General features: G+C 39.4%; 1 long non-coding RNA gene across 1 annotated transcript; it reads right to left on the bottom strand.

Moving 5' to 3' along the window:
• Nucleotides 1-9,786: 9,786 nt before the first annotated feature.
• LOC145468038 (uncharacterized) lies at nt 9,787-22,132 on the bottom strand. The gene is made up of 3 exons (XR_014042145.1): nt 21,900-22,132; nt 17,808-17,880; nt 9,787-11,878 (listed from the first exon to the last, which is right to left on the bottom strand). It is a non-coding gene; the product is annotated as an uncharacterized LOC145468038 (long non-coding RNA).
• Between the last annotated feature and the right edge of the window lie 261 nt (nt 22,133-22,393).

The raw sequence follows: 22,393 nt of genomic DNA on the forward strand, positions 1-22,393 counted from the left end.
ATTAACAATGAAGAACTAGAATTTTGTGACTTGCGAAATTAACTGAATCAGATCAAGCCCCATTGGTCTGTGATTCTTTCGAGTGTTCATATAAGTAACGCAAAAATTAAAAGAACAAGCGTCACTTAACAACCACATAGAGGAATGCATGCAAATAAGCTCAAACAAACTATGATCCTGTTGTCTGACACTGGCGATGAAACAAGCAGTAAGCGCTGAGGTCGCCATTGCACAGGCTAGTTAACCTCAAGATACCATTGTAACACATCTAAAATGATTGATAAAGATCTTAATACTAATCTGGAAACTTCAAGCAGACGCTGGAGAGTAAAACTAACGCAAACTCTGCGAACGCTTACCTTCAATTCCTTGATCGATCGACGAGCAGACACAAACCCACGAGGCAACCCTCTTCACAACTAAACAAACGTTCTTCACGGCTAAATTGATGGGCAGGCTACATGGTGACGCGTTTGGTGAAAAGATGAAATCACCCCATGATTGAAGAATACAATTAAAACCGAAATTAACCTCAAATGAAGCGCCCTCCCCAAAACACAGAAGACGAGCGAGTCCAGGCTAAACTTCCTGCTTTGATGGCTTTCCCAGAATTCCCTGGACAGCTTTCCGTTTGGATATCGCTTTCTTTTAAGAGTGCCTGCCTGTTAAAATCAGACAAATTCGAAGCACGCGGGGGTGGGGGGTGGGGTTTGCGAGCGAAACGTGCAAGAAGAATAGAGAGGCTGTAGACATCTTTAAGAAGTACTTGGAACTGTTCAAAGAGAAATCAGATGGAAATATGTTAAATGTATTTTAAGAGGTAGGACATTGGCTTTTTTGATCTTTAGGTCCTTCGGACATAGTTATGTCTGGTCGCGACAAAAGGGTCGCACTTGTCGTAAGCATGGGATGACAGATTTTATGTCCAATGTAAACACCAAAAGCGTTAGTAACGGTCCCTACCCTCTACCAAGTCAAGTCTTCCATTTTGTGCTGGCGTCCAGTTCTCTCGCGATTCTATCCGCGAGTAAGATCGAGTAAGAAAATACGAGAAAATAGAGGGCTGTGAACAGTCTAAGAAAGTCTACAGTCCTTTTACTGTAGTCCATAATCCAGTCTAACAAATCCAACAAGTCACGGTAAGTGTCATATGTTATTGATTGACCAATTAAGAGTCCCTCTCCACAAAAATGGAAAATAACTCGGCAAGGGTCGAAAATTCGATTTCGCTCATATTTTCATGGTAGATAGGCTAGGGCATGATAAAAACTACTGGATAGTTTTTTTGGCAAAATATCCTTTTATTTCAAAGAAATATGCAAATTACCAAATTCCGTTAAAATCGTCATTTAACGCACCATGTTATTACACAAGTTTGAGAGCCTCGCATGCAAAACCACATCATTCTTCCGTCTTTAAAACACTCAAATATTTTTGTGCAATGTTTAAATGTGTACTGGGTTGATTTTAGGGAATGTTGCGTTGTCTTTTTGGGTGCAAAATAATTAAATTTCGAAGACATGTATTTCATTCACTTAAAAGTACTTCGTGAATATAATTAATTTTCACCATGTGCGAAACCTTCAAATGGATCAAGCTTCTGGTGGTTGAATTGCAGAAGGATGGTCTACAGATTTCTGTAAAAAGTTATTTGGGCAAATGATTGTGAGCGACGCGAGAGCTTTTCAAAGTACGTCAAAAATGCAAATATTTGACCATCCGTCATCAAATTTCAATTTACGGCTTAGACGTATATTTTAGCATGTGCCACACGACTTGACCTATGATAATTTGAAATAGACACAGAGCTGATAATTTCGAAATGTTCTAACCTTATTTGCTGTAAAAGGCAGGTCCAAAGCCGATTTGACGTGTTTCTCTCACCATTCGTCGCACATAAAGCAGAAGTTTGCTTTTGTTTACACAAGGTGTACATCCGATGTACATCGCCAACTGTCAACTTATTTAACGGTCGAATACCATGAATCTGTGACCCTCTTTCGAAACATTTGATCACCACTGCATCTTAGTCAAAAACGGCTTAGTCATTTGTAGATAGCTGCTTGCTTTGCACTACACCAAAATATTACTTTTGATCATCATGGTTTGATGGCTTGAATCGAGTTTTACTAATATGCGAGCCAGCGAGCCATGCGAGTCACAGTGCGAGCCATGCGAGTCATGCGAGTCATGCGAGCCAGGGTGCGAGCCATGCGAATCATGCGAGCCATGGAAAATGAAAAGTAAAAAATAAATAAAATAAAAAATTAGTATTAATAAAATGTATTATCGTTTGTCACACGATGTAGTCACTTTAGATGTAGATCGCGACGTTTCGACTGCTTACTGCTAGTCTTTGCTAATGGGACCAAAAGATTGTTTCGAATAATAGAAGGTTTAAAGAAATCGGAGCTCTAAAATTCTACTGTAATTTTTAAAATTGTAGGGAAATTGTGAACAAGCTGTGAGCAGCAGCAACAATAACAAGAACACAAAGAACAACAAAGCTCCACTACGTTCTAAAGACTACAGAGAAGGCGTGACTTCGATAGTGTTATGTAATCTATACAGTATTGATGTTATCAGAACCTTGATCATGCCAATGGGATAAATCGTTTTACTACCAACACGTACGTTCGATGGTGGTTTTCTTCGAAATTTGCACTCCTTTCAACAAATAATATTCAAGATCTTAAAAAAACTAACTAAATAAATAAATAACACAAAATAAATACAGTCACGCACTTAAATATATTTACGTTTTAGAATCATCTAAGAAATTAAAACCGTCGCTTCATGTGGCTATAAGTGTAACTCGTATCATGTATATATTAAAATACAGCGTTATTTATATATTTCTTATCAGATGTTTTGGTATGTAGTATCCCTGTTTATTTAATGTTTTTTTCATGTTTAAACCGTGGCTCGCATGGCTCGCACCCTGGCTCGCATGACTCGTATGGCTCGCTGGCTCGCACATTAGGCAGACCCGCTTGAATCCTTGCTTGCAGCGGTTCCTTGTTCGTCACGCAATGCTGTCATTCCATTTTAGGGGGTAAGGGTAGGACAATTTCTATCCTAATACGTAAGGCTCCGTAAGGCTTGGAATCACTGGGAGCACACAATCGTGTTGAGTAGGAAGAGATTGAATTAAGAAATGAAAAGAATGAATAGTTTACCATTGCCTCTGTTGTTATCTTTTACTCGACCACCGCTACCTACATGCCCTGCGTAATACTGTAACGCTAAACTCATACCTAGGTTTTTCCGCGCTATACAATTATTTTTGGTTTACATGTAATACAGTGGGCTATCCTCGGGGAAATGTGTGGTGACCGCTTAATGGGGCTAGCCGCTTAAATAGAGATTGGTGTACCTTGAATATTTAATTTTTCACTGTCGGGCTATAAATTTCTTGGTGAACGTGGAGTCAATTCAAGACAATCATGATAGACGTGTGTTTGAATTATCACTCGTCATACACCTTCAATTTCAGACTCTTATCTGCCATCGCCCTTTCCAAAACAAAGTTCTTAAATTTTGGGTGGCCGCTTAATAGGGGTAAAGACAATAATGAAACCCTTATCGGAATGATCAAATGGTGGCCGCGGAGGTAACCGGTCAATAGGTGTTTTATTTACAATATTTTACTGACGATAATTTTAGACTGTATTGACAACAGTCCACTATTTTCTGTTACATACCAATGCCTCGCCACTAAGCAAACAAAATACGCCAAATAAAATGACATGGCCAGGGCTATTTACTCACGTAATTACTAATTAAATTTAGTCTGCTTTTCTCACGAATTAGACACGTTGTGATTTCCTATTTTTATTTCAGCTAGTTCTTGCTTCATTGATCTATAATTTGTTTAGGGCGATTTTCTTAAAATTCTAGTGAGTACAGGCACTAGCTTTATCAGCTGTTGTCTGAAACGTCAGAACGTACAACAAACGTGATTTGGACCGACGCCACGTGCATTATAGAACACGATTATATAAATAGACACATATTATTGTATATACGAACAAACAGATAAACAATGATTAAGTTGTTTCACTTATCCTGAGAGTGCTCCATACAAAATAGATCAAAATGTGCAGCATATGCCGTGACAGCATTGCGTGACGAACAAATAACGGCTGTAAGATTGTGCTGCGCCGACACGCTTATCAGCAATGGTCAGCAATCGATCAAACGCAATATTTTGGCGAAGCGTAAAGCATGCAACTATCTACAAATGACTCAGCCGTTTTAGACTTAGATGCAGTGATGTTCATAAGCGCAGAAAGATGGTCACAGAGTCACAGTATTCGACCAATAATAGGTTGACAGTAGGCGATGTACATCGGATGTACACCTTGTGTAAACAAAAGCAAACTTCTGCTTTATGTGCGACGAATGGTGAGAGAAACACGTCAAATCGGCTTTGGACCTGCCTTTTACAGCAAATAAGGTTAGAACATTTCGAAATTATCAGCTCTGTGTCTATTTCAACTTATCATAGGTCAAGTCGTGTGGCACATGCTAGCCTGCAGAGCAGGCGAGATTTTTTCGAGCGAGCGCTCACATCGTAAAAAGTTTAGCCGCCATCTTGAGTTTTTCACGCAGTGGAAGACTGGGGAGAGAGAGAAAGTTTTACCAAGGGGGTGAATGATAGGCAAGAGGAAGGATAGGGGAGGGGTGGAGCGAAGAAAATCTCGCCTGCCCGAGGTCATTGTTCTTTTAGGAAACTCCGTTCGCCCACGAACGGAGTTTCTGATTGGTGCGGCTTGACCCTGCCTGTCAATTGTCTGTCAGTCAGTTTCGTTTCGTTCGTGCGGGTAAGAAACATGGCAAACTCTCTCGAAAGTGATGTTGTTAGTTTCGATTCCGCTCTCGAGGAATCTCTCAAGCGTTTATGTGAACTTGGAATGTCTCGCGAATTACGAACGGAGCAAAAAGACGCAATTTCCACACTGGTATCCGGAAAAAATCTATTGGCAGTGCTACCCACTAGCTTTGGGAAAAGCTTAATATTTACGTAAAGTGGGGTTGACTAGCCTACACGACTTCTACGGTTCGTGACATTTGCACATTTGCCGTTCTCTGTTCGGTCACTCGACCTTTCTTGTCGCTTCACTCGTGTTCATGAAGGGCACTTCATGTTGTGTAATAAGGAGGAATTTTAAGCGGAGTTGAGCCGTTAGATCGTGCTATGGCAAATTTTTATAAGTCATAGGTCTGCATGGTTTGCGCCGTTATCTGCCTGTCGACTAGTTGAGTTTGACACCTCTGTGATTTGCCATGTTTTTATGCATTGTTTAGGCTCATTTCTATTGCAAGATATGCTTTCAAGTCTCCATGAATTTGCTTTTGAGGAACAAAATATGAAATTTACCGTGAACATGTTGCTTACTTGCATTCTATATTGTGACACCGGGCCCGGCTGTGACTAGAACTGTTTACAAGCACAGTAGGTAGATCCTTATCACGGATATCATATTTGTTCTCGTACGATTTCCTTCGCAGACGCCGTAGCTTTACTTTGAGAAAGCTATACGTTTGTCTAGAGACACTCTTATGTTTCTTGCAGCTATCTGATCGAGCTTATGTTTCTCTTGCTCGGTGTATAGGTTTATTGCTCCTTTGGTTGTTCTGGCACCACATGATTCAAATGTAGCTGTTTACGCGCAAGTCCTGTTAACTGTTTTGCGTGTTTTATATGCCATTGTTCGGCTTAGTTCAGACAAGACCATGGTTTCGATCCTCCATGTGGATCTCATCAGTTGCCGGTATTTCTAAAATACTCTGTACGTCTGAAGTCGCTAGCGCAACACGTACCTCTGTGAGAATGCTAGATATCGTGCGGCTTGGCACAAACTTCTCGTGTTGTGTACCCTTGTGAGACTTCCGGTGTCGAGAAAACCTCATTTTGATTGGTTACCCGCTCATTTCCGGAAATGCAGTGAAGCGCAACTAATCAGGAGGTGTTTCGCATTTTAACGGGCTTTTCGGGCAGGCGTCTTCTCATTTTTCCCCTCCCCCATCCCCCACCGTCTAACATGGCGGTCTAAAAAGGCGGTCGCAAGGTTGTAACGCTAACTCGCCCCAATAAGACGCCTGCACTGCAGGCTAGGCACATGCTAAAATATACGTCTAAGCCGTAAATTGAAATTTGGTGACGGATGGTCAAATATTTGCATTTTTGACGTACTTTGAAAAGCTCTCGCGTCGCTCACAATCATTTGCCCAAATAACTTTTTACAGAAATCTGTAGACCATCCTTCTGCAATTCAACCACCAGAAGCTTGATCCATTTGAAGGTTTCGCACATGGTGAAAATTAATTATATTCACGAAGTACTTTTAAGTGAATGAAATACATGTCTTCGAAATTTAATTATTTTGCACCCAAAAAGACAACGCAACATTCCCTAAAATCAACCCAGTACACATTTAAACATTGCACAAAAATATTTGAGTGTTTTAAAGACGGAAGAATGATGTGGTTTTGCATGCGAGGCTCTCAAACTTGTGTAATAACATGGTGCGTTAAATGACGATTTTAACGGAATTTGGTAATTTGCATATTTCTTTGAAATAAAAGGATATTTTGCCAAAAAAACTATCCAGTAGTTTTTATCATGCCCTAGCCTATCTACCATGAAAATATGAGCGAAATCGAATTTTCGACCCTTGCCGAGTTATTTTCCATTTTTGTGGAGAGGGACTCTTAATTGGTCAATCAATAACATATGACACTTACCGTGACTTGTTGGATTTGTTAGACTGGATTATGGACTACAGTAAAAGGACTGTAGACTTTCTTAGACTGTTCACAGCCCTCTATTTTCTCGTATTTTCTTACTCGATCTTACTCGCGGATAGAATCGCGAGAGAACTGGACGCCAGCACAAAATGGAAGACTTGACTTGGTAGAGGGTAGGGACCGTTACTAACGCTTTTGGTGTTTACATTGGACATAAAATCTGTCATCCCATGCTTACGACAAGTGCGACCCTTTTGTCGCGACCAGACATAACTATGTCCGAAGGACCTAAAGATCAAAAAAGCCAATGTCCTACCTCTTAAAATACATTTAACATATTTCCATCTGATTTCTCTTTGAACAGTTCCAAGTACTTCTTAAAGATGTCTACAGCCTCTCTATTCTTCTTGCACGTTTCGCTCGCAAACCCCACCCCCCACCTCCGCGTGCTTCGTGCTCGCTTCGCTCGCTTTTTCTTTCACGTGCGTAAATAGAGAGGCTGTCAACAGTCGAAGACTTCCTGCGAACTCGACTGCACTCTTGGACAGGACTCTCTTACTTTCAAACACTTCACGCTTTTATCCGAGTGAAAGGTTTACAAGAGACACGGTGTGCTCACCATTTGTCAGAGTGAACCGGTTGGGATGACTGTTGAATAATGGTAAGGGTTTTTCCGGAATCACCAACCAAACCGAATGAGACGGCGCTTACCATATGAATTTACAATTCCATTTCCCGTAATTGCTTTCGGTTGATGGGAGATTGGAAACTGGTAAATGTTGCAAATGGTGAGGAAATTTCCCCCGTTCCGTTCTGAATGGAATGAAAATAACCGCCTCTGGAGGTAGTCTATGATTTCTGAACAGATTTTCCGGATCTTTTGGCTAAATAGCAAGCACCCTTGATAAACGCGAGGGGCGTGTCCCTTCTGTATGCCGTTAGATTATTATACTAGTCTACTTCACAGCCACTCCGATGTCACCCAATGCTCCTCATCCCCTCGCGTGGGGACAAGGAGCTTTGTGTAACTTCGCCCGAGAGGCTGCGGAGACTAGGAAGTTACGTGTCTAACTCAGATACTGAAACTCGAGGTATAAGTACTTTTCACTTTCACGAGGGACACAAGGAGCGCGCGGAGAACTCGAGGAGCGTGTTGCATCAGTCTTCCCATATCACGTGGGTTACGAGTCTAACGCTAACAGCGCGCACCCCCCCCCCCCCCCCCTCCGTGGGGAACTTCATTATGGAAAGGTCTGGATGCTCGGCATCTCGCTCTTATTTTCGTCAGATTGGTCTCCTTTTAGGGTTTAATTCAAATTTTCCGACGAGCATCCACAATACCCCCCGGGGGAACTGCAATACGAAAAGGTCTGGATGCTCGACATCTCGCTCTTATTTTCGTCAGATTGGTCTCCTTTAGGGGTTTAATTCAAATTTTCCCGACGAGCATCCACAATACCCCCCTGGGGGAACTGTAATAAGAAATTGTCTGGATGCTCGTCACCTCGCTCTTACTTCCGTCTGATTGGTCTCGTTTAGGGATTTAATTCAAATTTTCCCGACGAGCATCCCCGACTCTTTCATACGGGGGTCCCCTTCCCCCGGGGGGAAATCCTGCAAAAAAAGTCTGGATATTAACTACCGTGGGTTGACTTAATTCTGTCTACCGCAAATAGAAATATTGATAAATTGTGATTATATAACGTGCATTCTGATTGGTCATGTATATCTAAACACGGTTGTCCTGTATCACTGGATTTTGTTAGCTTCATTTGGAGCAATGGCCATCTGAAACAGGTTCGAGACAAAGTTTGGGACAATTTGAAATTACTTGGGAATTGAAAGATTAACTGAACCTTCCGTGAAAAGCAACAGCATCCAGAAATGGTCATTTAAACAAAAAAATGATTTTATTAAAATACATTTAACATATTTCCATCTGATTTCTCTTTGAAGTTCCAAGTACTTCTTATTTAAAGTCTCTTTGTACTTGCTACTTCGTGTCAATGTTCCTCAAGTCTCTTGTTCTGACACAAAACAATTAAAAACTCTTGACAGAAAAATGTCCAAGCATCACATTTAAGAAAACATTGCTAAAGAGCAATGAAGCACACTAGGTGTCTGCTAGTATTACAATGATTAAGATAATCCAATAGACTATTTCCAGATATTAAAATTCAGCCTAAAACAATAGACCTCAGTACGAGGCTCTGGGGAATAACTACAGAGTTCGTGGGGTTTACTCCCTAGAGCACGAGGTCTATTGTGTTAGCCTAAATTTTTATATATCGAGATGAGTCTATTCATCTGGGTTTGTTCCTCAATATCAAAACAGCTCAGCAACATTGAGGAGTGGATCAGCTAATGATTAGTTGAAACAATTTTCTTCCTGTTTTGCTGTATCAAAAACACTTATTTTCTTCATAGCTAAGTTACCTAGCAAAGGTAATTGGTATGGTGCTCAATCTTCCTTGGGCTGACTTTCTTGATATCACATGACATTATAATATTAACAGTGACAGGATCACAACTTGGCCAATACATTCCAATAACATTCAATTAAGGTGGCTGAACACAGTTTTTGATACCTGTGTTTCATTCACCTTTTTCTCTAAAACCCTTGATCTCTCGGTCGCCAAAAATGGCAGCGAGCAAGTTAACAACACAAACTTTGGATTTTTGATGGTTAAGCTGACGTGGTTGCCGTTGCCATGTCAACATGAATAAAAATAAAAAGGCCTTTAAAATTGGTTTTATTTGTAGAAAATCTAGTCATTAGATTTTCTTTATAATTTGCATGCAACAAACTTGCAACGATTCTCACAAGTTAACACCATTTTGCTAATAATTTAACAGAGAGATCTTTAATTATCCCTTGTTGAAGGTTCACTGGAATATCTTGAATTTCCTTTGTTAAAGTTCAATTATTTTCAATACTCCAGTTACTTATTTCCTGGAGTATTTTCCTGCCAAATTTCGTGAAATTCTAATTAGTGGTTCTTGAGAAATAAACCTATTTCCGAGAGTGCAATTTTTTGACTTACTATGCATGCGCTACATTTAACTGGGTTCTTTCGGTAACAAAGAAAATGCTGAGAATTGCTGGGTTCTTTGCATCGTTACCTTTTCTAACATATCTTTGTTATAAAAGACTAAAGCCATTAATACACTGCGTTCAATTATAGAGAAAAATAGCACAGATAGTGCGGGTGTTGAGTAAATAAAATGATCGCTCTATTGGTGGCATGTTTGTTTTTTGCAATCCTTATGCACGCGCTGAATTGTATCAGCAAAAGTGCGCACGAAACTGTGTTTGGCTACCTTAAGCTCACCTCACAAGTTTCTCGAGAATACTCACTAAGTACTGTTTTGTCTTGCTGGTAAACAAAAGCTTTTACAGTGATGCCAGACTGACATCTAGTTGGCAGCCATGAAAACATCAATGTCAATTGGCCCTGCTTTAGGATAGACCACCCCTTAGTTTATGGTTAAATAATAGCTGAACCACTCCTTAATACACCCGGGAGTGGACGCACAGTTGAGGGAACAAACAGGGACAGTTGCAAACGTGCAGTTGCAACTTCACATTTCTATTTAACTACAAAAACTAAACCTTTACTCTTGTTCCATAGAGTTGAATAAAAAGGCCAAACCACGAGAGGTTTGACAGTGTTCACTCATTATATACAATATTTACACTGAACTGCATTATGTCATAATAAACAGGTATGTTCGTGGTGCAAGTACTAAGAGGTTTAGGCGAGAAGTCGTTTCAACAGCCCCAATCCCCCAAGGTTTCAAAAAATCTAGACACAATGTCCATTATAGTAGAAATTGCTTTCTCCAAACTCAACCAAATCTGGGACAAAAAAGATGCACTGACTTGTTCAAAGATGACTTGTTTTATGCTTGAAGTGGATTTTCTAGTCTTCAGGGACATTAAGAACAACATCATAGTAATTGAAAAACAAGTACTTTCTTTGATCACAATCCTTCCTCCGAGAATAGACTCAGCCTGTGATTTTCATCAGTGATGTTGCTTAATAACATGACTTAACCCGAAGATGATGACTATCGTGACTTCACCATTTTGATTGGACAATGACAATCTGAAAGTCTTTGGAAACTAATCTAAAAATTTTGTCCCTGGACTGAAATATTCACTTTGTAAAAATATTTTAAGCTTATGTATCTCAGCAAATGAAAAGAAATGGTCCTTCAGACTCCTTAGTCCTGTTTTCTCATGACAACAGACCTGCTCAACTAAGTAACTCGTTTTCTGAAACTTTTCCAGAAACAATTGCATCGCTTTCTTCGACATGAATGGAACATTTGGCTCAATTTCTCATTGAAAACTTCATTGATAACTATGAATCTGTCCATTTTCAACTGCATCATTATGAACATACAATGCAACGAAGCGGCAGCCAGTTTGTTAACAACGGCACACTGAAGGGCTACTCGCTATCTGGGTTTCTATCAAGTTTTAGCATAAATCTACTAGCGTTCTATCACGAATGCCGTTCTCTGATTGGCTACACTCCTCACTATCTATTCTGTTGTAGATAGTGAGTAGCGTAGGGCCGTTTCTTGGTGCTTTCGAAGTGTCTTTGAAGAGGATTTAGATTTAAGTTTTGAATGACTACTGGATTTATACTAACAATTAGATTATTCGCTCTCGATTTCTATGCGTAATAGTTGACTTAGGTTGCACCCTGGTCAACTATCAAGCGATAGAAATCTCGAGCTCATAATCTAATTGTCAAATAGAAATACGACTTTAACCAATCAGTGCACGTTTTTTCTTTGGGCTATTTTCTAAAAACTATATATAATAACCATTGCTAGCCAGAGCAACAATGTGCTTCTGCTAAATCTACGCGTTTTACTAGTTTATGGCATAAAGCATTGTATAAAACTTCATATGTGGCACTTGAACCATTCCCACGTTTCCAGTCCTTGAGCATTTTATATGCCCTCTGTGAACACACACCATTTTGGTGATGAAATTCTTCAAGCTGCGTGTCTCGAACTTTGAGACGGCGACCAAGCGTCCAATAACAATCATTAGTAACATCCTGTGCAAGCGTTTCCAGTGCTTCATCACCAGGCACACCTTGTTTTACTTTAGTTAACAAGAGGAAAGGCATGTTAGTCACATGAGAGAAATGGTACACTGAGCAATAAAACAATGATAATCTTAGAATAAATGAATGAGCTTTGGCTCTAGTTTAGTAAGAAATGGGGTACATGAAAAGTCGCTCCAATGAAATTAAAGTCGACTCAGAGAATCACGCAACAATGTATTGCAAGGTGAGCAAAGTATGCGATAGCTACACAAAAATTTTGCACTGATGAACTTCCAGATTAAGATCATAAATACAATGAATGAAAAAGTAGTTGGGAAGGTTGCTGAGATCTTGTTATGAGATAAAAATATCTTAATAGACCAATTTCGGTGTATTAAAATTCAGCCTAACACTAGACCTCAGCACCAGGCTCTGGTGAATAAATCCCACAAACTCTGTAGTTACTCCCCAGAACCTTGTAATGAGATCTATTGATTCAGGCTGAATGTTAATAGATGAAAATTGGTCGATTAGAACCAGACTTGGCCACGTATGAAGTTCTTTAATTTCTCCTCGTCTCCCCATACCTGTGTTCAAGTTCTACCGAACAATAATGCCACTAAGCCCTTGGCTGACAAAAACAATAACCTTCCCAACACTATTGTCATGGGTTGAAGATACTAGTTAATCACCTTGAAGTTCTCTCAGTTGTTTAGAAGTTTGAGTATCAGTGCAGGATGATTACCCTTTGCCATTCTGTCACTAATTTTGTGTTGATTTTAGAACACCTCAAAAACATATGGAGCAAACACACTGCCAAATATTTTTAAGGCAAAATTTCCTGATTAATAATAATCATCTCTTCCTGTATTAATTATTTATTTAAGCCCTTGGCTGACAATAAATAACCTTCCCAACACTTTTGTCACGGGTTGTAGATACTAGTCTACAAGTCTATTTTTATTTTAATAGAGACCTTCTACAGAGAAGGACGCAGCAAAGCAATCATCTCCGTCTGCCCTCCGTCAAATTAGAATGTACAAAAAAGCTTTTTATTATCATGGCTATGTAGTTTTTAATCGTAATTTCTAGTTTTTATTAATCCTATTTTGTGATAAATTTTTATATGCTGTTTTCAGCAGAGCTCCGGCGGCCCGAAGTACTGCCAAGCAAGGAAGGAAGTCTCTGCTTAGGTGGGAATCTGGAAGGTTTTTTTGGTGTTTGAGCTGTTTGTTTTGTGATGGATTTTCCTGTTAAGCCTGCCTGCTACGACTCTGTGCCTGCGTGTCTTTGTATGCAATGTCAATTGTATGATGTCAAGCAAATGGTTTGTGCCAAGTCCGCTACAGTGTCGTCTCGTTCACCGTTTTTACCTCGTTATGCCGTTTCGTTGTTGTCCCGTCCCACCATTGAGTCTGCGCCATGTGCTGTTTCGTCCGTCTTGTCTACTCGCCCATCTTCGTCTGTTGCTGCTTCTACGTATGGTTTAGCTGATATTGACGCCCCCAAGTATGTTTGTGAGCCTGATTGTTTTCCACGCCGCCCGTACTTGTCTCATCCGCGTGTTGATTTTGCTGACCTGTCTTCGCCTTGCTTTTTGCCTGGCTCTGGTTCTGGTCCTGCCGTCAGCCCTGCTAGCTCTGCTGCTGTTCCGGTTGTCCAGTCCAGTTGTCCTGCTAACTCCGTTGCTGTTTCGCCTGTACGTTCTAGTTGTTCTGTTGCTTACATTGCTGTTTCGCCTGCTGTTACGTCTAGTCCTGTTACCACTTCGCATGGTAGCCCTGTTAGTTCTGTTGCTGCTTCGGCTGCTGCTACGTTTGGTCCTGTTGCTGCACCTCGTCGTCTGTTCCCTGGATTTTGTACGCCTTTTTCCAAGCCGGTTATCCGTCCCATTTTTCCTGTGGCTCGCTTTGTCTTGATTCTGCTTCCCGTGTTGCTGCCCACTCCGTTTGGCCTCGTCTTCTCGTTTTTGCCATTTCTGCGTTGATTTTGGACTTTGCTCGTCGAGTTTGTTGTTATTTTTGGTCTTGGTTTGTTTTGGGTTGCATATTGGTGGCGAACCTATTCTCTTAGGATTAGTCTGTTGACAGGTGCCCCTCTTTTGGGTTCACCTTTCGCCGTTGCTCCGGAGCAGTGTATGTTAGTCCTGTTGTCTGATGTTTTTGCCTGTTCGTCTCTCGTTTGTTTGTTTCTATGTTTCCTGTTTGTAGGGGCGGGGTTCGATCCCCCAGTGAAGTTGACGTGTTGGTTGCACCCCCGTATTTAGGCGATCCAGTGTGTGTATTGGATTAGTCGGTATGACCGGCAGTCATTGCACTACCGCCTGCCAATCGCCTTAAATACAAAAAACATCAGCTAATAGGTTGACAGACATGCATCCTTGGTTTATAGCATCCTTCTTTGATCTTGGACACCATGTTAACTTGCTGTAAACAGGGCCGGGTTGTTCGGAAGCCAGTTAACACTAACCCAGGATTACAAAAGTTAACTGAAGTACATTATAATTTTTTTTTTGTATACAAATGTTTTTCACTACTTTTGCTTTGTGTATTTTGAGGACCTCAAGATTATTCAGACTCAAAACGGAAGGCCAAACAACATAAACAGAAAACCGCACAGCAAAACTCAATTTAAAATTTTCGCATATCGAAGGTAAGCTTAATTGAAAGGCCGTGTGCAAGAACGTCAACTAGATTTTTTGGCCATTTTGAAAGTGTTCAAAAATAGCTGAATTTTGGCATGTAGGCTTCGTTGTACCTGAGAAACATTGCTCTGAATTTTTTTTGGCTGGGGCGCTCTTCGTTCTCGAGAAATAACGTATGCAAAAAGCTCAGTTTTCCAAGCAGCATCTTTTGGAGATCTTTTGTTGAACAAAAAACAAAAGGAACCCTATTATTTTATTGAACAGCAGACAGGCAGACTGTTTATAGTGTATTCCACTGAATCTTAGCTGTCTTAAAGTCAAAGGAAAATAGTATATAGAGCAGAAATCTGGGAACAGATTGTTTACATCGGTTATTGTGACATAAACACAACACGTGAATCGATCGAGCGGCAAACGAAATACCATCGAACGAAAAACAGATGTGCCGCGTTAGAGCTCTGTCAACTAATATCTTAAGCATAGTGTTAAAGTACCTTGTGTGCCTGTCTGGTGGTTGAGAGGCATCATAAAGCCTCGATAGACCTGTAAGTCGTCAGCACGTTTTAAAGAATCAAAATGTGTTCTGAAACTGCAAAGGTAGCTGATATACCGTAATCGTGTTATCGGCGTTCAAAGTCAGCTCGAGCCAGGCAGCAAAGACCAAGAGCAGTTCTTGCCCAAGAAAAATACCCTCTCATGAGTTGTGGCCCATTTGCCAAGCGTTGCTAGTGTCAAAGTTTGGAAAGCGAGAACTGGTTTTTGACTTATAAAATTTGTCTTGTATCGACCGCCATGTTTTCCTGTGCACGAGGTGTAAAGACCCTTCCCGGCATGCATTGCGATCACGTTCTGCTCGCGTTTCTCGAACTGGTAGATTGTTTCGGCTTTTTTCATTTAAAGGTAATAATGGCCAACAAGTAGCGATCGATTGTAACATAGATCTGTGATCCAGGTTGCGTTGATTTTGTTTCATATCGGCATGATTTGTAGTGTTTTGAACTTCTGGGATCAGCGGACATGCAGATGTATGGAGACCTGTACGTTGCGCAGAAGGGTTAACTTGTTAATCTGTTAAGCGGTGCGTGACATAAAGCTACGATCGCATTTGTCGAAAAATATGTATTTATCTCGTGATTTTTAGCCATTTAAGACGTTGCTGTATTTGGAAAAGTGCTTATTTGATGTTTATTTGTTCAGTGCAGATAATCATTGTCCCAGATAACCAAAGTAAGTTCCAGATGTTAACACTAATTTCCGGCTGCCATATTTTACCTATTTAAACCTGAAATCAACATTTTTGAGCTTATACGTTGCGTGAAATTAACATTTTGCTGTTTTCTAAGTGAAATCAACATCCTTTCCGTCACGAGTTACGTGAAATCAACATTTTCACGTATTTACACCTGAGATCAACAATTTTTAGCTTATAAGTTGCATGAAATTAACATTTTGCTGTTTTCTAAGTGAAATCAACATCCTTGCCGTCACGCGTTAACGTGAAATCAGCATTTTTACCTATTTAGACCTGAAATCAACATTTTTGAGCTTATACGTTGCATGAAATTAACATTTTGCTGTTTTCTAAGTGAAATCAACATCCTTGCTGTCACGCGTTAACGTGAAATCAGCATTTTTACCTATTTAGACCTGAAATTAACATTTTTGAGCTTATACGTTGCGTGAAATTAACATTTTGCTGTTTTCTAAGTGAAATCAACATCCTTGCCGTCACGCGTTAACGTGAAATCAGCATTTTTACCTATTTAGACCTGAAATTAACATTTTTGAGCTTATACGTTGCATGAAATTAACATTTTGCTGTTTTCTAAGTGAAATCAACATCCTTGCCGTCACGCGTTAACGTGAAATCAGCATTTTTACCTATTTAGACCTGAAATTAACATTTTTGAGCTTATACGTTGCGTGAAATTAACATTTTGCTGTTTTCTAAGTGAAATCAACATCCTTGCCATCACGCATTAACATGCAATCAGCATTTTTACCTATTTAGACCTGAAATCAACATTTCTGAGTTTATACGCCGCGTAAAATTAACATTTTGCTGTTTTCTAAGTGAAATCAACATCCCTACCGTCACGGGTTAACATGAAATCAACATTTAAACCTTTTTTGACCTAAAATCGACATTTTTGAGCTTTTACGTTGCGTAAAATTGACATTTTGCTGCTTTCTAAGAGAAATCAACATCCTTGCCGTTGCGCGTTAACATGAGTCAACATTTTAAGCACTTTTGACCTGAAATCAACAAATTTGAGCTTATATAAGCTGTGTGAAATTGACATTTTGCTGGTTTCTAAGTAAAATCAAAGTCCTTGCGGTTGCGGCAGGCCGATCCTTTGTTATAATAAACCGAGGTGAGACTTCGACTTATAACAAAGGCTTGGCTTAGCTATTATAACAAAGGATCGGCTCTGTTTATCATAACAAAGGCCCGGCTTCGTTTATTTGAAGGACTCGGCGGGAAAAGGGCGTCAGGTATTTTAATCAAAGGTGAACTTTGTCGAAAACGCTCCAAATTTCGCATGTTCAGGTATGTTAAGCAATGTCCCGTAGTTTTCGCGCTAAAGTTCGCTTCGTTCTTGAGATATTGCGTATGCAATAAACCACTCGGTTTTTCCAACCTGTGTGCCTTTTTTGCATACGTTATTTCTCGAGAACGAAAAGCAACCCAGCGAAAAAACTTCAGAGCAATGTTTCTCAGGTAAAACGAAGCCCACATGCCAAAATTCAACTAGTTTTAAGCACTTTCAAAAATGGCCGAAAAATCTAGGGGACGTTCTTGCACGCGGCCTTTCATTTATCGTGTTATCCATGCATGCATTTAAGCTTTGGAAAGCACCTAAAAAAGGGTTTAAAACTTCCTTAATTTTAATCTCAAGCATGACCAGAGTCGGCGTAAAATTTTTGCCACGGAAAAAACAGACAAAGCTTTATATGACGTCCAACTTCTGGTCCTTTTTTCCCTTGTAAATATTTATGTTGAATGAAAAGATATTCATGTTATTGATATCTCAGCCAGTGAAAGGCAAAACTGTTTATTAAATTTGTTATCGCTAGAGTTCCGAGTTCTCTAGTTCCCAAGTAGAGCTGCCATAGATCAGGAACCGCGGTTTACCAGTACAATAGAACATAGGTTTAGCAACTCTATTGACCAATCAGAGCATACGTAGTATCTCATTTATTTTATAAACACTGATAGACAATGACTACACATATACATGCATGTTACCTTGAAACAGAAATAATTATTTTCTTTTTACTGCCCCAATAAGGCAAAAAAATTTTTATAAGAATCTCAAATTGCTTATATGAAAACTCACCAAGTCTTGTTACAAACACCCTTTGACATCCTGAAACCAGACATTACTACTTGAACTGACTCACTGACTCAACCTTTAAAAAAAACACAACACCAACAGGAGAAGAACAATTAAACAAGAGGATTCCATTGTATGCCTTGCATTACAACTATGTTTTACACATATAATAAAAGTGCTGGAAGTAATAAATGTATATTACTGAATACAGTCATGTAAATTCATTATAAACAACTGGTGACTTTATCAGATTAATGACGGGCTGTATTGTTTTGAATTAGTTCTAACAGTGTAGTGCATGAATATCTTGCTTTTGTTTACAAACTGAGGAAACTTTCCAGAAACCAAGCTCTCCATGAAAACCCAGCTGTCTCCTTTGGAAACTGTGCCTCTGGAATCTCCTCTCTCTTAGGATTTACAGTGATTTTCCCAAGGGAGGGGAGAGCTGGGATAGTATAGACACATGTATTTTCTGAAATTAGACATCAAAAGTTATCTCCTTTAAATTGGGTAATTATAGTGACAAGCATTTCAAAATTCCTTTTTTTTAGTGCTGAAAATGGAAAATCCATGCATTTCAGGACTGCTGTATGGACAGCAGTGGTAGCTTTCTAATGATGAAGAAAACACTGACACTAAAAACACTTCACATGTATGAGAGACAACAACGAATCAAGTATTCAATATTATCAACACAAAAAAAAATTGAAATTTCAGCTAAAATTGTTACACTAGTGCTACACAGTTTCTAATCTTATTGGAAAAAGTATCGCTGTTTATTTCCAGACTCTCGAAAAGCAATAGAAAATGTATTATGAAACTGCGATGATGCATGAAATGCAAAAGAACAGAATTCTAAAGATAACATTTACTGACAAGTTAGTGACTTGATTTTGCATATTTATCATTTTAGAGGATCTTAGATGATGCATGAAAATGTGAATTAACAGAACTTGAAAAATAACATTATGACGAGATAGTAACTCAATTTTGCATATTTATTAGTCTAATAAATTGCAGCTGTAACAGTTAGTTTTTACAATTTTACTTCAATGTATTTTAATGATATCAGAAAAGCAAAACAATATGAATTTTGTGTAGAATCTGACATGGGTCCCTTACCCCACCTTATTCTTAGCTACCTAAGCAGCTAGGCTGGGGGGCTTCGTTCTCTGGGTGAGTGTGCTATCACCCCAATTCATTCACTGGGTGTGTCCGCCAACCACCCAAGTTTCTGCTCTGGGGTTTGCATCCCCTAACCACCCAACGTTGTGTTTATGCTTTGGGGTTTGAGTCCACTAACCGCCCCACTTTGTTTGCAGGGTGTGTCCGCTAACCACCCAATTACCTGTCCAGGGTGTGTCGCTTCCACCCACTCTCGTTGCTATCCCGGGGAGCACCCAGTGTCCATGGTCCCATTTACTGCCAGATTTGTCTTGTCTTTTTTTTGTTCATACAATATTATGAGAGAGTGAGTTGTTGTTAACTCTAGCTTTCGTTTTAGCATGAAGAATTAATTCAAACATGCGATCATGCAGCAAAGCACGTCTGCAAAATTTTCTAGATAAGTTTTTTTGCCTCATCTTGAATTAAATTTTACTGTTATTGAACTTCTTGTCACATTTCTTTTGTTTGGTTGCCTTTATTTGGGAATTTTCGGTTTAAAAAGTGAACTGTATTTTTGCTTGCTGGATTTTTGCATATTTTAATTTACAGCGACCCCGGGGTTTCTTTGTTTAATTTATTCGCTTCGCTCAAATATATATATTTTTTGAGTCTTATTCAGCTACTACAGAACTCTTGAGAAAAGAACTAAGTGGGCACTAAATTAACACAGTTGAAATACGATTTATCTCAAAGTAATTGGCTTGTTTTTGTCGTCTTTTTGATGTACAACTCTCATCTTTCTTTTGCTGCGCTATATTATTTTGTCGCGCAGCAAAGAAATTATCTGACTTCTTCTTTTTAAACTGGTTTTTATGTGTCTTTCGCTTTTATTCTCTGGTGTTTTCTCAAATGTTACCTGTTATCGTAAAAAAATGGAAATTCTGTTGTATTCAGTTTTGATTTGTCCTCTGAAGTCAAAAATTAACTCATTTTTGTGTATTCAATTTTCTCAGCTCTTGTCGCATGGCAAAGAAAAAAAAATACATGCACCCGACCCAATTGATGCAAGCTGATTGGGTCATCAGCACATGAATAACTAATGAATTTGATAATTAAATGGATTCTTGACTTTAAAAACTTGAAATTATTGAAAAACCGCTGTGCATGCGTAAACAACTGCAAATTCAATAAGTGCGATTTTGTCAAAGCGTAAAGTTCAATGATGCATCAAAAAATATTTGGAAACCATTATTTTAGGCGATCGTTGATTCGGCTTTCGGCCTCCTCAACTATCACCTCATAGAAACCTTGAGCCAATAATCTAATTAACAAATAAAAAAGCCTTTACTGTGCTCTGTTCTGTTGTAAAGCACGCAGGAAGCGGTAGAGCATGAAAGTGTAGGGGAAAACACGAGACGTAGTTGAGTGTTTTCCCCTACTTCTTGAGTGCTCTACCAGTTCCTAAGTGCTTCACAACAGAACAGAGCACAGTCGAGGCTTCTGTATTTGTTTTATGATAAAGAATCCGGTAATTTTCCCACGCATTCGGCCGAATTTTCAAACCAAACTTTATTTTCCAAATGGGTAAAAGTGGCGTCAGCCATGCACTGTTCTCCGATAAAGCGAGCTAAAATAAGCCAATCACAATCTTTGTTAGAATTGTTCAAATCATTTGATTGGCTAACGAAGCGACAGCTGTCAATCACAAGCTGGACTTCAGCTATGCTTTCAGTTCTGAGTAGTTTGACCGGCTTTTGAGAGAAGAACGATGCCTTCAAAGTTCGCTTTTTAGTTAATTTTTAAATATGGATCTATAGGCAGGTAAAGGTTTATAGTCCAGAGGAATCCGGCCATATTGTGGCCTATGAAAACGTGCACTTTTCCAGTGGAAATTACGAAACGAGAATTTGAAAGGAGCTACAGTTATTTACGGCTTGTAGCCGCATGCAGCAAGATTGCCCAAACTAGCATAGAAGTTAGAAAGACTAAACTGCTCCCACTGGTTCTACTCTGAGCACAGAAGAGAATATCAGAGCAAGCTTTGCACTGACCACTTGTCGGTTCACTTTGCTGAGATGACTGGAGAACGAGCGTTACTACACTGCATGTACGTGTTGTTTGAGCAGTTGAGCATTTTTACAAAAATAAAGCTTCTCATCATAAACAGAGACAGTTCAATTGTTGTTTTCTTAAGTATAATTTCTGCCTTCGTAACAAATATAATGTCTTTTATCGAAGCACTGTTTAGGTTGAGAATTTGTCTATTTCGCTACTCCGTGTTTTTGTCGGCGGGAATCTAGCAAAACTTGTTATTTTAGTACAGTTTTAACACTACTGTTGCTAACAATGGTCTCTATAAGCCATATTTACTGCAGACAAATAGCTTGTTTCCATTGCGTTTGTCTGAATCACTGGGGATCTTTAATTTGGGTCAAATTTGCCAAAATTCCGAAGCAAAAATTTGAAAGCCAACTTACCGTCATCAACCCGTGCTTTGTTCTCTGATAAAGCACGCTGTTTCAGCCAATCAGAGCGCGCGTTATATGGAAAGTTTATTATAATTGTTAACTAGAGACAGCCAAAAGGCATGACGCTATATTTACGCATAACTTCGAGAGGCTTTCAAGTTGGAAGGGCATTAACAATGGAGAACTAGAATTTTCTGTCTTGTGAAATCAACTGAATCAGAACAAGCCCTATTAGTCTGTGATTCTTTCGAGTGTACATATCGGTAACGTAAAAATTATAAAGAACAAGCTTCAAACGACTACGTAGAGGAATGCACGCAAATAAACAAACTCTGATCCTGTCGTCTGATACTAACGATCAAACGAGCAGTAAGCGCTGAGATTGCCATTGCACAGGCTAGTTAACCTCAAGATACTATTGTAACACATCTAAAATGAGTGATAAGGATCTTAATACTAATCTGGAAACTTAAAACAGACGCTGGAGAGTAAAACTAACGAAAACTCTGCGAACGCTTACCGTCCTTGATCGATCGACGAGCAGAGACAAACCCACGAGGCAACTGTCTTCACAACTAAACAAACGCTCTTCACCACTATATTGATGGGCAGGCTACATGGTGAAGCATTTTACAAAAAGATGAAATCACCCCATGATTGAACAATACGACTAAGTCCCAAATTAACCTCAAATAAAGCGTCCCCTGCTCGAGGCAGACGTACGAGTCAAGGCTGCATTTCCTGCTTTGGTACCTTTCGCTTTCCAAATTTGGATATAGCTTCTTTTTATTGGTCAATTTGTTAGACTGGATTATGGACTATAGTTAAAGGACTGCAGACTTTCTGCGAACTTTTAAGGGGGTCTTATACTCTCAGATATAACTTTTTAACCAGAAAACCATTTTTTTGGAACACGAAGATTCAACATCCCTGTCCGTTGGCAAATCGTATTTTGAAACGATTTTCCTCTAATTATTCCTGAATTTACGTTTAAATTAAGAAATCTGAACACTT

This window comes from Orbicella franksi, chromosome 14, assembly GCF_964199315.1.
Source record: "Orbicella franksi chromosome 14, jaOrbFran1.1, whole genome shotgun sequence".
In the NCBI taxonomy this organism is placed as follows: Eukaryota; Metazoa; Cnidaria; class Anthozoa; order Scleractinia; family Merulinidae; genus Orbicella; species Orbicella franksi.